Genomic DNA, 15,762 nt, shown 5'->3' with positions numbered 1-15,762 from the left:
AAAGGAGTCAGATTTTTTTTTTTTTTAAAGATCCCAAACCTCTGAGAAGATTTCTTTTTTCATGGGCCAGAATCAGTTTCCAAGGAGGACTGAAGATTGTTCTTGAGAATTAGTGCTGTGCTGTATATGTTGTTAAAAGGAGGGTTGTGTTAAGACCAGAACATTCAGGAACTACTCTCAAGCCTTGAGCGAGTCACTTAACTTCCAGTCATTCAGCATATCCTTTGATGATTCTCTCAGGAAACTACCTGAAGGGATTTTGTGAGCTTTAGTATTTGTGAAGCACTTTGGAATTGTTTGACAAAAGGCTTTGTGCAAGTGCAAAGCTTTGTCTTTTATTTTTTAAGTGAATTACAAAGGGTGTTGAATGGATTTGGCTTCATTACTTAAGAAGAAAGGGTCCACGGGCAGTTGGTTGCTTATGGAATCTGTGGATTTGCAGGTTTTTCTAAGGAAACATACATTTTCTTACAGTGGTCTCATGAGGAGAAGATATATAGCAGAGTAGCAATAGTTAACATAAACAAAGAAAAGCTTCCAAATATACATGAAGTACAATTTGCAGAGAACATAATAGAAGTTGGATTGGTCAAGTTGCCACAATCTAAAAAATGCGTTTTAAGGTAACCAAATTAAAGGTGCAGTAGATTATCGGGTTAAAGTAGGGAAGTAATCTTGCCTCTACATAGTATATTGGTAAGGCTACCCTCTATCCCATCTCTCTCATATATGATCATAGAGAAAAGGGCAGAGATTAAATGCAGCATCTTATCAGTCTGTGACTTGGTGGAACTCACACAATGCAGATTTTTTCTTTAATTTATTATCAGGGTGTTCTTGTTGGAGACGGTGTCTCCGCTAACAAATTCACAGTCCAGGCAGGGAAGTATAACAGATTCATTATAACAACATATTTTTGGGAAAAACAAGAACCCTTAAAGAGAAGAAGTTTTTCTTCATTCCTTCACCTTGCTAAGAGCAATCGGAAAAGTAGAGGGAAGGCTTTTTGAGGCTGTCTACCCATCTAGTACCTTTCTAGTAATTTTAATCACTCTGGTTATTAGATATTGCTTCTACGTTTAACTGATCCGTACTATTGGAGAAGGCTATTGAGATACAGTAGTTGCTTTTCATGGACTGTGTTGCACCAGTAGATTCTGGACATCAAATTAGGGATAGAATCTTTCCTCTTGTCTTCCATCACACAGCAACGTGACTGGCATGGAAGAAACCCACCATTAATATGCCAGTTCTTACTATTTTCATTCCTCATGAAAGAAGTAACCAAAGACCAACTATAAACTCAATTCAATGGAGTATATGGTGCAAGCGTGGAACAGGCTGGTTTCAAAGCTGGCCAGGAGGTATAGTTTTCTACAGGGGAAGAATTCATGCACCACCCAAGTTTCATGGGCTTTCTGTGGCAGGGGCACTAGAATTTATGTTCTTCCTGGAAGGATATATCTACTGAGCCACAATGGGGAAACTGCACCTCTGCTATAAGCCTTGTGATCCAGGGTGCAAAGTCAAGCAGTCAAAAATTAGGAAACGTGAGACTCTGAGATAGCCTGGGCAAGCTAAATTTGGCCTCTTGAATGCAAGCTTTATGATGTAGTTGTATAAATTACAGGAGCATGTATGTGTTTTTTCCCTATAGGATACCTGTCTATTTCAGTTTACAGAAAGGACCATGCTTACTTCATGAGCAGTTATTCAACATTTTGTTTTTTCCTCATTCTTCAACGAGTGGCTCCAGGCTGTGTTTACAGCACAGTATACAATACCTGCTCTGAAGGCAGACCTGTTAATTTCTTCCTGGGTTTTCTGTGGCAGTCATTACTATAGTAACAGAGGGCTTTGCAAATTCTAATGAGTTTATTTTCACAACAGTCCTGTGATATGAACGTGTACTGTCTACATTCTATAAAGAACTGGGATACCAAAAGAGAGAGGTCAAAAATATCTGTTAATTTTGGGTACCCAAAATGGGGTATGCAAGTTCCGAATCACCAGCGTATGTGGTACTTCCATAATGCTGTATATGTTCAAAGCGCAGCTACTGATGACTTGAGTAGTAACTGAGTATTCAGCACTCAGTGGCAAGTCATAGTCACCTGGAAAATGAGAAATACAATTAAACTTTTCAAAGGTGATCACAAAGGACAGAATATACTGTGCTTTATACATTCCAGTGGCAGTTCAGTTACATAGCCATTTGAGTGACATATACCCAGTGGTATAACTGCTGCTTTCTGATGTGAACACAATCTTTACACTCCTGTTCTACAGTGTGGCTTTTCAAACATCCCCACAGCTACTGACTGTGCTAGCAGGCTGCATGGTGGCTGGCTGAGTATCCAGCTTCATGTGTTCTACCTTTGTGAGGGCAAATTCCAAAATGTAGCTGGGCAAAGCCCCATGCCTAGCAGGTTGGGGGGGGCTATGAGAAGGACCCTCCCATGTTTTAGCCCACTAGTTGAGTTCTTAAGGCACTTGCCCAGATAGTGAGAGATGCAAGTTTTAAGCTTCTCTCCCTGCTTTTCTGCTTCCCTTCTTTGGTGGAGAGACAGGAGAGGGAGGGAGAGATGTGCCATGCTATGCTGTGCCAGGACAACGAGAACAAGCTTTTGGACCCTGAGGTGGATGTGCCTTAAAATGGAGGGGTCCCTAGTGGGGCAGAAACCTCTTAGTGCTTTCTATTCATTTTTATTCGATAACTATTAAATACACAGTGCAGTGGTTCAGTGTCTAACACCCACTAGTCATAGGTTTTTACTTGCCTACCTTTTGGGGACTTAGTCACCCAAGTATGCGCGTAAAGAGCTTGGTCACAATGCAGTACAATGTGCATTCTGAGTAGTTAAATGGATGCGTTTGCATCCAGACAGCTATGGAGTAGGACTGTAAACTGTGTTTTAAGTACCAAAAATGGGAGTTATGTGGCTGGGTAAGTTCCACTTGGGTATTTAAAGTGCAGTAGGATTCTGTCCTAAGTGGCCTGTTCAGCATCATATCAAATCTCTGGAGGCAGAGGCAGGGATATATTTTTAATTCACAAAGGTGTCATTCAGCTGTCTAAAAGCACGAGGTCAGCTGTGATCTTCCCCTGACTCATTCTCTGTGTTCCAAATGTTGCAGCACATAAAGTAGAGGTCCCACAGGCAATAATATGCTTCACTTCACAACTGTGACATGTATGAATAGCCAGCTTTAAACATATTTAATAACTGATCATTAAGCAAGTGGTGTTTTTTGCACAAAAGAAGGCAGGGATATTGTGGAAATAATACATCTTTAAATGCATAGTCATAAAGAACTAGCATCATCATAATGCATCAATGCAGTCACAGGCAACCTTAATTCTAGCATCTTTTAACTTTTTAGCGCCAAACCTTGCAAACTTAATACTGTTTTAAAATATAATTTTTAAGGTTAAAAAAAGAAGCAAACTGAAACATAAACCTCTGCATTAATGAAATAACTAAAAACAGTAATAGGTTGTTATCTATGTGGCCAGCACTAGAGAGGGATGAGGTGCCCATTTTCTAGGGGTGTCACAGAGATATACTTGACAGCAGAAGAAGTAGAGCTTTCACAATTCTTGGACTCCATTCCAGATTCAGGAGGAGAGGTGTTTTCTCTAGTAGGATCAAAAAAATTGCCCATTTTTTTTTCCACACAGGACTATTTTTGCTGTGTCCCCTGCCCCAGTCCTGTTTCTTCCCTACTTTATTCCTTCTCAGATCACTCCTGTTTTCTGCACTTAGCTAATCTTGCTCTCTCAAGCTTCTCACACCTGTCTCCTTGACCAGCACATTCTATTTTCACCCCTCCAGACTCCTGATCTCAGCTTTTCCCAGTCGTGTTCTTATTGTCTAGCCAGTCCTAGTGTTGTGATCCTTATATATCAGGTCTTATATAATGGCAAAGGAATACCATTGAAAACCTCTCACTGGGTTTTCCTAAGGCTGGAAATGGAATGAAAATAAAATAGGAGAGGAGATCTGAAGCTTAGTTTGTCTGATGTTTTAAGTCAAGGATTGGGAATATATAGCTTGTGGGGTCAGATCCAGCCTGCTTTGCAAGCAGGGAACTTCTGTAGTTGTTCTTCCCTTGCTGCTGTGGGAAGAAGTTGTAGCCTCCAGAGCTTTCTCTGTCCCAGTGCTGGAAGAAATGGTGGTGGCTGGGTCCTAGCACCTCGCTGAGTAAATCTGACTTGAGCTGGGTCATTCTGGCCTGCAGCCTGAGAAAGGTGTTGACCATTGTTTAAATTACTTGACTCTAAATACGTTTTAAGATTACTGACTTTTTTTTTTTTTTTACTGTCGCCATAATTCATGGGTTATGCTTGATCAAATCATAATATGAAACAAAAAGGTTGCCAAACTATAAAACTATCAAAAATAGTCCTCCCTTCCCCTGTTTTAATTAAGGAAAGATCATTAATAAGCATTAGAATCAAACTTACACTGATCTATTTGGTAACCTTGGGCAAGTCACATAGTAGACTTTGTGGTGTTTATGTACCATAGTAAAGTACAGCCAGTTTTAATAAAATGTTTTGGAAACCATTTTGGAATGTTTGACTTGTAGACAGGAAGGCTAGAAATGGGTCTGTCCCTCAGTACAGAACCCAGACTTCCTGGGCCTTTGAGCAGTTTTGAACTGAAATGGAGGCTTTCAATTGAAAAGGGTCAGTGCTACTTCTGTGTGACCAGGCTGAACTGGAATAGCAAATCCGGACTTCTTAAACAGTGTGGTAGTTAGTCTCTGGAACTATGCTCTTGGCGCTGTCCTATCTCTAAGATGCAAATCCTATTTAAGTGTTTAGTATTATAATTATTTACCTAGGTGTAGAGATCAGTCAGCTCAGCCTGGAGCTTCAAACTGAATAAAAAGTTAAAGCAGGGGAACACCCTGCTCTATTTCACTTGCCTAAAATCCTTTATGACCTATTTTTAAACATATTTAAAATGTGCAAGGGTGTTGTGGAGTCTTTCAATAGTAGCAGCAACTTTCAAATTGTATGTTGTTTAATCATTATGTGCCATCTTGTTTCATTTGATTAGAGCTTTAGAAAGCTGGAGCACCGAGCCCCAGGGAAAGGTCTGGGAAGGAATATGCCTTCAGAAAGGTGCAGTCTTCAGGGTCCCCAGTCTGTCTCTTTGTGTGGCTCAGTTTGCTCTTCAATGCAGTCGGACAGTTCCTGGGCTAGCATCTGGGGAAATTGGCATGTTTATGCCGCTTGCTTGCCCCCTCACAATGGACATGCAGTAACATGTAGGGGCGAGAGGTGGGGGTGCTTTCTGTGCCTTCTCTCGCCTTTCCAAAGGCAGGGTTTATCTGGCTTTACGTATGTTAGATATGAGTACTGTGCAACGCAATTTTTTGTTTGTTTGCCCTCGCCATTCCCATCCATGTACTTTCTGAGGATGGAAAGGTTAGCTATGTTTGTAGTAGAGTTCAGTCTGTTTGGGGAAACCAGGATAAGCTTCCTAAGCTACAGCTTTATACAGTGACAAAATACCGTGTGTCAAATGAGCTGGATTTGTAACTGATCCAATTTTATTGTTCAGGTAAGTGTGGACAAATCCAAACAGACACTGTTGGCTCATATTCAGCTTGCAACCCCCCAGGTCCTTTCTCTGCAGTTGTGCAGCCTGGCCAGTCATTTCCGAGGTTGTATTTGTGTATGCTATTCTTCTGTCCCAAGTGCAGGATTTTGCACGTATGCTTTTTGAATCTCATCTGGTTGACTAAGGACAATTTTTCCAGTTCATCTAAGTCATTCTGAATCCTAGCCCTGCCCTCTGGTATCTGTAAGTCCACCCAATTCATAAAATGTGCTCTGTGATTCAAATCAGTAATGAAGATGTTGAACAATATTGGACCCAAGACAGGTTCCTGGGGAACTGCACTTGATATCTCCTCTTAAATAGACATTGAGTCATTCCTGGCTACTCTTTGAGCACAGTGGTGTTATGGTCTGTCTGGATTCTTTGCAACAGCAATTCTTCTGTTGCAATTTTTATTAGTCAGAACAGCAAGTGGAAGTTAAAAGTTGGATTTTTCCAAGGGGTTCCTTGAGTCTAATGAGGTTGAGAACCACTGGACAACATTGTGGATCTCTCCCTTCTCCACCTGCACATTGGGTGAGTTGTGCTAACTTAGCTTAATGAGGCTCCCAAGACCTGGGGTCTTGAGCAGTTGCCCTGGTTGCTAACCCTTAAAACTGCCTTGGATCAGCTTGTACAAGGATCAAAGGAAAAGGCCCAACTTCCTGCTCTAGCAATGGGACAAGACCTGGGAGGAAGCTTAAATACTTTCCAGAGGTCCTGCACTGGCTCATCAAATCCTAGCCAGTCCCAGAGTCCCTCTGTAGCAGGGACATTGGCCTTTAACTGATTCCTTTTTCTCTCTGAAGGGAACCAGGGGTGGGTGATAGAGGTGGGTGACTGTGGAATGAGTAATTTTCTTTGTATATTGTGCTCTTTGAGCAAGAGAATGCAGACAAGGCAGTGTAATCAATCTTGGCTTGAGAAGTTGCCTGTGCGTGCCGCTTGTTTCCCTGGCTGTGCTATGCACTATAAACCATCTGCAGTGACACTTTAAATGTTGCCTTTCTTTTCCTTTCCTCATCTTCTGTGCTGCAGTGTATTGTTTCTGGTCACTCTTAAATTCTGCTGCATATATCCAATCTGGCACACAGGCTGCCACTCATTCTAGGTTTTCAGTAAACCGGCTTGCGTGGTTCCACATGGCAAAGGATGGTTGGCTTCCAGTTCTGCTGCCAGATGTCCCACTGGCAGGAAAGTCTCTTTTTGTGCATCTCTCTGCTTTACTCTGAGAACGTAGCACTAATTTAAAGGTTCTTAGTAACCTATGTTTAAGCTCCACACATTTGTTTTCTTAGCAAGGTAAGTAAGAACTGATATTTGTATTTGTGAAAGGTGAGAGAACCCCAGGATCTTGATGGCAAGCCCTCTTGTTTATCTGTAAGGCAGTGGAAATATACTCATTATAAAGCAGCAACTGCCATAGAAAACACCCGTGATATCTCAGAAAGCCACACCCATTGCGTCAATTCAGACTTCTAGTTAATCACATCTGCTTGTGTTGGATCTGATTTTGACCCCTTGTCTCAAGTATGTGGGTGGGAAATCAGTGTTTCTAATACTGCCTGATCTGGTGGGATCACCTCTGCCTGAGGCAGGGGAGGAAATGAGCCTATCTTTCCTATATCTTTTGTTAACAGAACACATTCCTGATCTCAGTGGTTCTGGGCCTACAGGGGAGTCATCCTGTTCTGTATATACATGACCCTGCTACTTGAATAGACCCTATATTGAATAGAAGGAGTGTTGTTGCTTTGGGTTTTTTTTCTTTTTTAAAGCTGAGAAGAACTCAGGATCTCTAATCCTTGGGGTTGTCCTGTAAACTTGCTGACCCACTGTACTTTCTCATGGAGTAGTTCTCTACATTCATTCAATCCATTATAGGCTTGGCAATGCTACACTCGCTACCACCATGACCGAAAGAGACTTGGGGATTGTGATCGACCACAGGATGAGCATGAGCCACCAATATGGTACCACAGCTGGCAAAGTGAACAAAACTCTGGCTTGCATTTAGCGATGCATCTCAAGTAAGACCCAGGATGTCATCCTTCCACTGTACTCGGCCTTGTTGAGGCCGCAGCTGGAGTACTAAATCCAACTCTGGGCTCCACAATTCAGGAAGGATGTGGAGAAGCTTGAAAGAGTCCAGAGGAGAGCCGCATGCATGATCAGAGGGCAAGAGAACAGACCTTATGAAGAGAGGCTGCGAGCCATGGGACTCTTCATCCTGGAGAAGCACAGGCTCAGGGGCAACTTGGTGGCAGCCTATAAGTAGATAAGTGGTGTGCATCAGGATCTGGAGGAACACCTGTTCACTATAACACAAGGTCCAGCTGTCACAAACTCCTGCAAGACCTTTTTAGGCTGGACATAAGGAAAAACTTCTGCCCCAGCCCCCTAGGCCTAGAATGTACTACCCCCAGAGGTGGTGCAAGCACCTACTCTGGATTCTTTTAAGATACATTTTGATGCTTAACTTGCTGGGATCCTTTGACCCTAACTGAACCCAATGCTCCTAGGAGGTTCCTTCCAGCCCTTATGTCTGTGAAATTTATGAAATCTTGGTTTCTCATGGCGGGTGGATGGAACTTAGCCAGAATGCCAACACGGGAGTGGAATGATGTGACTCACTGAGTTCTGATATTGAACCGGTGATTACCAAAAGAGTAAGAAAAAGAATTTCCTTTTCATATAGTAGTTTGGAATAATCTCACACTAATAGTGTTAAAGCTGTAGGTTATTAAATAAAGTGACTGCTGAAGGATGTGGCTCTCCTGTAGGTAACTACCACACCCTATTAGATAACAGTGTCTATGGTTTATTGACAGTTCCATTCCATTTGGGAGGCTGGGTCATAGTCTTCCAACATACTTGCTGGATAAAACAGAAACTGCTTATAACCTTTCAGAGGTTTGTGGCTTTGGAGGAGGCACTGGAGAAGAGGGAGAGAGATGGGACTTTGCCTTGTGGTAGATAGGAAGACCAGGTGGAGAACTGTTGTTACTGTCTGTGTATCTGATCTTCCCCTTACTCAATATACATCTAGATTTTACTAATCCTTTGTGCTGCTAATATAGTGCCTTTTATTTGAAGGTCTCAGAATATTTTAGAAGCATTACTGAATTAAGCCTTTCATCCCTTCTGTGATGTTAGTATTCTTGTATGCATTTGGGGAAACCCGAGCACAGAGTGACTTGCCCAGGATCATAGTGCAAGTCAGTTGTTGATTTTCTAGGTTCTAGTCAGAAGTCCTGATTTCCAGTCGAGTGCTGTAATGTAGGGCTGTCATTAGTGGAGTTCTCATGCTTGGGAGGAAGCAAAACCATATTTGTGTGTATTATTAAATGTGCCTGTTAGCAGTAGCATAGTTGGGGGGTGGCAGGGAGGACCCAGAGCAGCAGCCCTAGGCAACACCAGGCAGGAGTGCAAAAATAGCTGCTATTGCAATGCTGCAATCAACCTATTAACTTCCTCATATCTTTTTTTAAAATTCTTATTTACAGACAAATCTTGAAGGGTGGGTCTTAAGATTTGTAAAGGATTAATTTAAGTCAAGATTTTAGAACGTAGAATCATTGAACTGTAGGGAATTTAAAAAGAGCATCTAGTCCAACTACCTTATTAGAGGCAGGATCAAGGACACATAGACCAGTGGTTTTCAAACTTTCTAGACTCTAGGCACCTCTCATCATACTCATTGCACCCCTTGAAAAATGCCAGGTCTTAGCTTTCGCTCATTTTTTGATTATGGAAAAATAAGAGTGCAATTCTTCTGTTGTAAAAAACTCAGAAAAACTCCAGAAATTTTTTAATGCTATAGATTCCTATTTGAAATCACTGGATTTATCTTGTGTACAGGTGTTTGTCCACCTAATGGTGCTAATATTATGCAGCACCCCACAGCACCCTTAAAAGGATCTCCTGACTCCATTTGAGAATCACTGATGTAGACTGTCCCTGACAGCTGTTTGCCTAATCGGTTAAAACTCCTTAGTGAAAGAAATTTCACAGTACATCTAGGTAGCCTCTTCTGGTGTTCATCACCCTAACAGCTAGAAATTTGTACCTAATATCCAACCTAAACCTTTTGTGTTGAAAAATTTAAGCTGAATTCTTTTTGTCCTCTCCCCACTGGACATGGAGAAAAAAAATCATTGCTGTCCTTTTGTTATAAAATCTTGTATATTGGAAGATTTCTCTTGTGTTCCTTCTCAGTCTTCCCTCTCCCAAACCTAGTTTCTTTAACCTTCTCATGTTGATTTTTTTTTTTCTTGTTTTCTTCCGTAGCGTCCACTTGGTCCAGGACTTTCTTAAAATGAGGTGCCCAAAATGAAACAGTATTCTATCTGAGGCCTTACTAATGAAAAGTAATATCTGACATATGACAGTCTCATTAATACATCCCAGAATGAGACTTGACTTTTTTGTAACAGCATAACAGTATAGGCTGATATCCTGGGATCCATTGTTATTCCCAGATCCTCTTTTGCTGTACTCTTGCCTGATCTGATATTCCTTCCCCAATTTTTTAAATTTATGCATCTCCTTCCCAACTGCAACATTTTGCACTTTCTTCATTGAATTTAATCTTGTTGATTTTTTGGGACCATTTTTTCAATTTGTTAGGATTTGATTTGAATTCAGATTCAGATCTATAAAGATGTTGCAAGCCCTATGAATTCTCCCTGTACCTAACAGGGAGTCTCAGGCATGTATTGCAAGTGTATGTAGTCTATATATCTGGGAATGGTAGTGTCTAGTGTGCATCTTGTAGTGATTAACCTCTACCCCATGGGCTAGAGTGATCAGAAATTGGTTTAAAACTGTAGCAGGACAGATGTTCAGTGCACATAAACCAGTTTGAAAATGGCTGAAGCAGGTTTGAGAGAAACCTGGTTCAATGTAGATTTCATAGACATTAGGGCTGGAAGGGACCTCGGAAGATCACCAAGTCCAGCCCCCTGCCCAAAGGGCAGGAAGTCAGCTGGGGTCAGCTCTGTGTGTCACCCTTGCGCAGGGGCCACACTAATCTTTTCTGTATCATTCCAATTTTAGTATATGTGCTGCCAAAGCAAGCACATGTGCTGCCAAAGCATGTAGTATCAGACTTAACTGATTTGGGTCAAACCAGTTTATGCAGTGTCTGTCCCAGCCCCCTTGCTGGTTTAAATTAAACCAGACTCCCCCAGCATCCTGGCATGGGCTGGTTGGGGCTTTCTGCTGCACAGCAGAGCTGGCCCCTCCCGTCTGCTCCCTGACTGGAGCTCAGCAGAGACTGCAGGCATCTGTCTGGTTTCCCCCTGCTCCCCTCCCCACTCCCTGCTAAGCAGGGATTTTGCCATCCCCTCTGCCTTACCCAGGCACCTCTCAGCATTAGCCAGCAGACCACATACTGGCTACAGTCCCTGTTGTGGTAGACAGGGACAAAAGCAGAATTAACAGGTAGCTTCTAATGTCCCTCTGTTGTTTTCTTAATAGGGTGATAAATACTGTATTATCAAGTCCTTGCTGGCTGCTTATAAGGGTGGGGGGAACCCCTCCCTAATCTGAGTGACCTGCTTGGGCCTGGTTATGCCCCTCTCAACTGTAGAAAGGAGGGAGGGCTGCTCTAGTACCCCCCAGCTTCTAGCCTGCATTGTGCCTGCATTGCTGGGATGTGTGTGCAGTTACAAACTGATTTAGCCTAGCCAGGTTAGACTAACCTGTGAAGGTTGAATCAATTCAGGCTCAGGCTCAGGCTTTTTGAATGTCTGTCCCTAGCCCATATGTCAGTTCTGAGGGACTGAATTAACCACCTTGGAATCTACCCATTGCTGGATGATGGTTAGAGGCAGCCTTCTGTTCAGTTCATGTGATGTGAATCATAGAGAAGTAGGGCTGGAACAGACCACCAGAGGTCATCTAGTCCAACTCCCTGCATGAGGCAGGATCGTCACTGCCCAGACTATCCTATCCAAATCCATAATCTAAACTCTTCATAAAACTACTGTCAACCCTGACACAATACAGGCATAACACCCTAACTTGCTACAGGTAAAGCAGAAGGACCGCAACAGGAGCCAACATCCTGCTCCTGTAGAAGTGTTCAATGTGTGGTGTCTGGCCAATGCTCATAGGCATGAGAAGACGTGTTTCTGGTTCATGAGGCGTAGATGAGATTCTAGTTTTTCTTTGATTAGCATAGTTCAGTGGCCTATTTCTGGTGGTAGATGAGAGAAGTATGTATAAGGGTAATCGGGCAGTATTAAGATCTGGGAATTTCTGTCCTAGTGTCATTATCTTCATTGCAAGTGTATCTCACATAGGCTGGTTTGGAGGAGTCAAGCCAGGGCCTCAAATGAAGTTGTGCATCAGCTTGGAGGGTAGGGCAATGTCCTAGGGGAGTGATTTACAAGATCCTAGGGAATGATGCAGAACACACACACCCTAGTCACCTGCTAGATTCACTAAGCAAATTTAGGAGAAATGCCACCTCTTGAAGTGCTTCTCTGTCTCATTGCCTAAGTATCACCTCTGAATGCTCCGCAAAGCCACACCAGGTTGAAACAGACTGACCATCTGTAGTACACTTGTATTTGAGATCACATATGGGTCATTCTCTTTTTAGGGCTCTTGCTTCTGTTGGCTGGTGTGTTGGAGTTCAAGACACCCATCAAGGATCATTTAACATAATTGGTGGCCCATTCTATCCACTTCCAAATAGGATCTTATGATCATCTTTTGTTCTTGACTAATAGCATGGCCTCTCTAAACATCCCTGCCTTGTGAGTGACTGTGGCAATGGATCACCTGTGACGGATGAAGTGTATGAAGTGGCTGGTAGAGCATGGTGTTCCAGGTTTGTCAGAACGGCACAGAAAGTTTTTAATGTCTTGCACAGGTTGAGGGCATTCATCTCCTCCATCGTGCCATCTACCAAGTGTTGTTTGGTTTATTAACAAAACTTCCAACTGATGGCCAGCTGACTCCCTTTGCTCTAAAAGCAAAGTAACTTTATTCTTGCTATGCCTGTTGCAAGGGATTTTCACTTTACTTCTTGAACACTATCAATTACTTTCTTGCAAGACTGGCCATGTCTGTAGAACCACGTTCATAAAATCATAGGATTACAGGACTGAAAGGGACCTCAAAGGTCTTTTAGTCCAACCATATGCACAGATGCAAGATTTGCTATTCCTGTATCCTCCCAGATAGACACCTGTCTAAACTCTTTGAAAGTCTCTAATGAGGGAGACTTCCTTGGATAGTTGCATTTTGTCCTTGTTGCATTTTTATGGTAAGGGAATTTATCCTGAGATTTCAGCTAAATCTGCTCTGCAGGAGTTTAAATCTGTCACCTTGTGTCTTGTCCTTTGTGAAAGAACTAGTTTTCTCCATCTTTATGGCACTGTTTCAAATATTTGAAAACCGCCAACATGCTCCCCCCCTTAATCTCCTTTTCTCCAGACTAAACATACGGAGTCATTTCAGTCTTTTCTTGTATAACTTTCATTTTAACCCTTTTCTCTTCTTTGTCACTCTCCTTTGGATCATCTCCACATCTTTCTCAAAATGTGGTGCCCAAATCTGGACAAAATAATCCAGCTGAATCCTAACTAGAACTGAATAGTGTGGTATTATGGCCTTCTTTGTTTTGTGTACAAGCCATCTGTAAATATAACCCAAAGATGCATTCAGTGGTTTTTGTGACACCATTGCATTACTGACTCATAGTTAGTTTGTGATCCACCATAGCCCTGACATGGTTCCTTCTGCAGGGAGGCAAACTACAAAATGAGCAGGCCATTTTTTTTGTCCTCCAGAAGTCAAATATGGTCGGGCTCCCATGAACTGAACTGGTGTTTTTGGAGGGATTCTTCTGAGGTAATATTGTTCAGTCCCTGTTGGTTTGTATGCTTACATATATTCAGAGATTTAATAATCTGTTTGTGAATCTTAAACCAAATCATTTCTGCATATTTTGACCTTGAGGTTTTCTGCTCAGGGAGCGCAGGTATGCTGATTACAAAATGAAAAGCTGTGCCTCTGTTTGCCTCTTCCTAAGTGGAAGCCTAGTGTGTCTGAGGACTGCAGTGCTACACTCTTGGGAACTCTGGCCAGTAAAGACATCAGTCCCTATCTCCTCTTCTTTCCCTCATGTTTTCTTCCCTTCCCTTCTACTTCCCCATAGCCACTGTGAGGATTTAGCAAATTTCCTAAGCATTCTTAAGAGCAGCACATCTGAGGGCTTGTGCTTGTGCTCTGTGATGCAGTATAAGTCATGGGGAGGGGGGAGGAGAATACAGGGATACAAGGAGTACATCTCACAATTTTTTTTTGTTTCTGCTTATTACACGGAGCATTTCTCATCAGTCTGAAGGAGTAGCCCAACCCATCCTGACTGTGGTACAAACAGGAAATGAGAACTCCACAGACAGAGGATACACCTGCTGAAAGTTGGGTGAGCAGCTGTGTCCTCCAGCTATGCCTGAGTGCAAAAACCGGAAGCATCAAGGGCTGAGTATTATTTGAGCACCCTTTCTGCTAATATCTTTACAAGCTGGGTGATGAGAAAGAGGTTAAGTTTAAGATGCAGTAACACTTTGTTAGTGGGCCAATTACAGATGCTAATCAGGAAGTGTGTTCCTGATTGTGCACAAGGCTACATCCCCCTCCACCCCCCCAAGCCATCTATTCTTTAGGTTTGTGGATTCTCAAAGGCAGATGTGAATTAAAACCTTCACACCCTCACCAGTACTATTGCAATATAGGAGTATTCGCTCAGTGGGAGGGCAGGCACCATTGGATCCTTGGTGATTCTGCTCGTGGGGTCAGATGTAAGCATGGCTGGGGTATCAAAAGAGTCTGTGCCCTCCCTCCCTCCCCCCTGCATGGAGAATTATTATCCATCTGCCCTGACTACATTCTGGTTGGCACGAACCACACGGGGAAGCCGCTGATCCCTCAATAGGTTTAATGTTGTAGCTATTTGGCCAGATTCTCAGCTAGTATAAATCGGCAAAGGTCTGCTGATATCAGTGGAACTACCTTGAGAAGCATCGGCTCCAAGTGCAGCCCTTATCTGTAGCAGCATCCATGCTTGCAGGAGGTTTTCTGTTGCTGGGGACCAGGTTCTGTGCCTGGTTCTATGCAGAGGGCGGTAGGTGTAGACCAGTTTTTCTCCACCTGATTATCTCCTTGCCTGGTGTCAAAGAGTCCCATCATGGTGGACTTCTGGGGAATAATCCTGTCATTTTTGTGTATAATCCATTTATTCTCCTCTCTGTCCCCGTGACTGAAAAAGAGCACAGCCGGTAATAAGATGACAGAGGCCAACCCGTTTGCTGAAAGAGCCTCACCCTCACTTTGGGAATTAGTTCAACTGCTGTGCTCAAAGGCTTCATTCTGAAGGGGTGTGTGAGTGTTTGTTCATATTCTCCTGTCAGAGCTTGCCCCAGTAGCATTCCTTACTGCTTCACTCCCACCCATTAAGAGCTTTGTTTCGGTTGAATCAGAAATGAATCACCAACTAAGTGGGCAGCAGGCTCAGCAGCAAGTAGCTCTTCAGCCAAGAGCTGGGTTGGAAACCTTTAATAAGAGGCCGAAATGGGGGAACTGGTGACTGAGATGAGAAAAACCAGTTCCTTGGGTTGCATCTCCAGGCTTATTTCTTATTTTGGGCATCATTGCTTTAGTTTTGGGACACACTTGCCTTACTTGCTCAGACTTGGGCCTGTTGAATTCACGGGAGTCTTTTGTGTATCCAAGCACAGTATTTATCTCTGATTGTATAAAGGCAGTGCTGCCCCTCAGCAAATAAGGGAGAAGTTACAGATCTCTATTGTGCCCCCTCCTCTTTGCTTCATAGGGGGATGTTTATGTCTTCTAGGCATCTTCAGATCCCAGGGCATGGAGAGATTTCTAGTTCCAAAAACTTCTGTTTAAGTCTTGATAGACTGCAAGAAAAAGGTTTTTAATGGCTGCTTCCCCAGGTCTTAGAAAACCCATTTCCAGGTGAACATTAAGCGTCTTACTTGCATATCTGGATTCATAAAATTGTCTTGAGACCTCAGTCTGACTTTACAAACTTTCTGGCTCACTAATAGGTCCATGGCTGTTGAGGAAAAATGACCTAAGAAATGCAAGTGTTCTGGAAGAGAACTGG

General features: G+C 42.8%; 1 protein-coding gene and 1 non-coding gene across 2 annotated transcripts in view; one reads left to right on the top strand and one right to left on the bottom strand.

The window, feature by feature from the left end:
- Window positions 1–15,762, top strand: part of ITPKA (inositol-trisphosphate 3-kinase A) — a 56,763-nt gene that overhangs the window by 12,227 nt on the left and 28,774 nt on the right. The gene's annotated exons all lie outside the window — the stretch shown is intronic.
- LOC149871864 (U6 spliceosomal RNA) lies at window positions 10,593–10,697 on the bottom strand. The gene has a single exon (XR_016440918.1). It is a non-coding gene; the product is annotated as a U6 spliceosomal RNA (small nuclear RNA).

The sequence above is a fragment of the Crocodylus siamensis genome, chromosome 2 (assembly GCF_052110815.1).
Source record: "Crocodylus siamensis isolate JL-2025a chromosome 2, ASM5211081v1, whole genome shotgun sequence".
In the NCBI taxonomy this organism is placed as follows: Eukaryota; Metazoa; Chordata; order Crocodylia; family Crocodylidae; genus Crocodylus; species Crocodylus siamensis.
The sequence above is the reverse complement of the archived record's forward strand: the minus strand, read 5'-3'. Positions and strand labels throughout refer to the sequence as shown.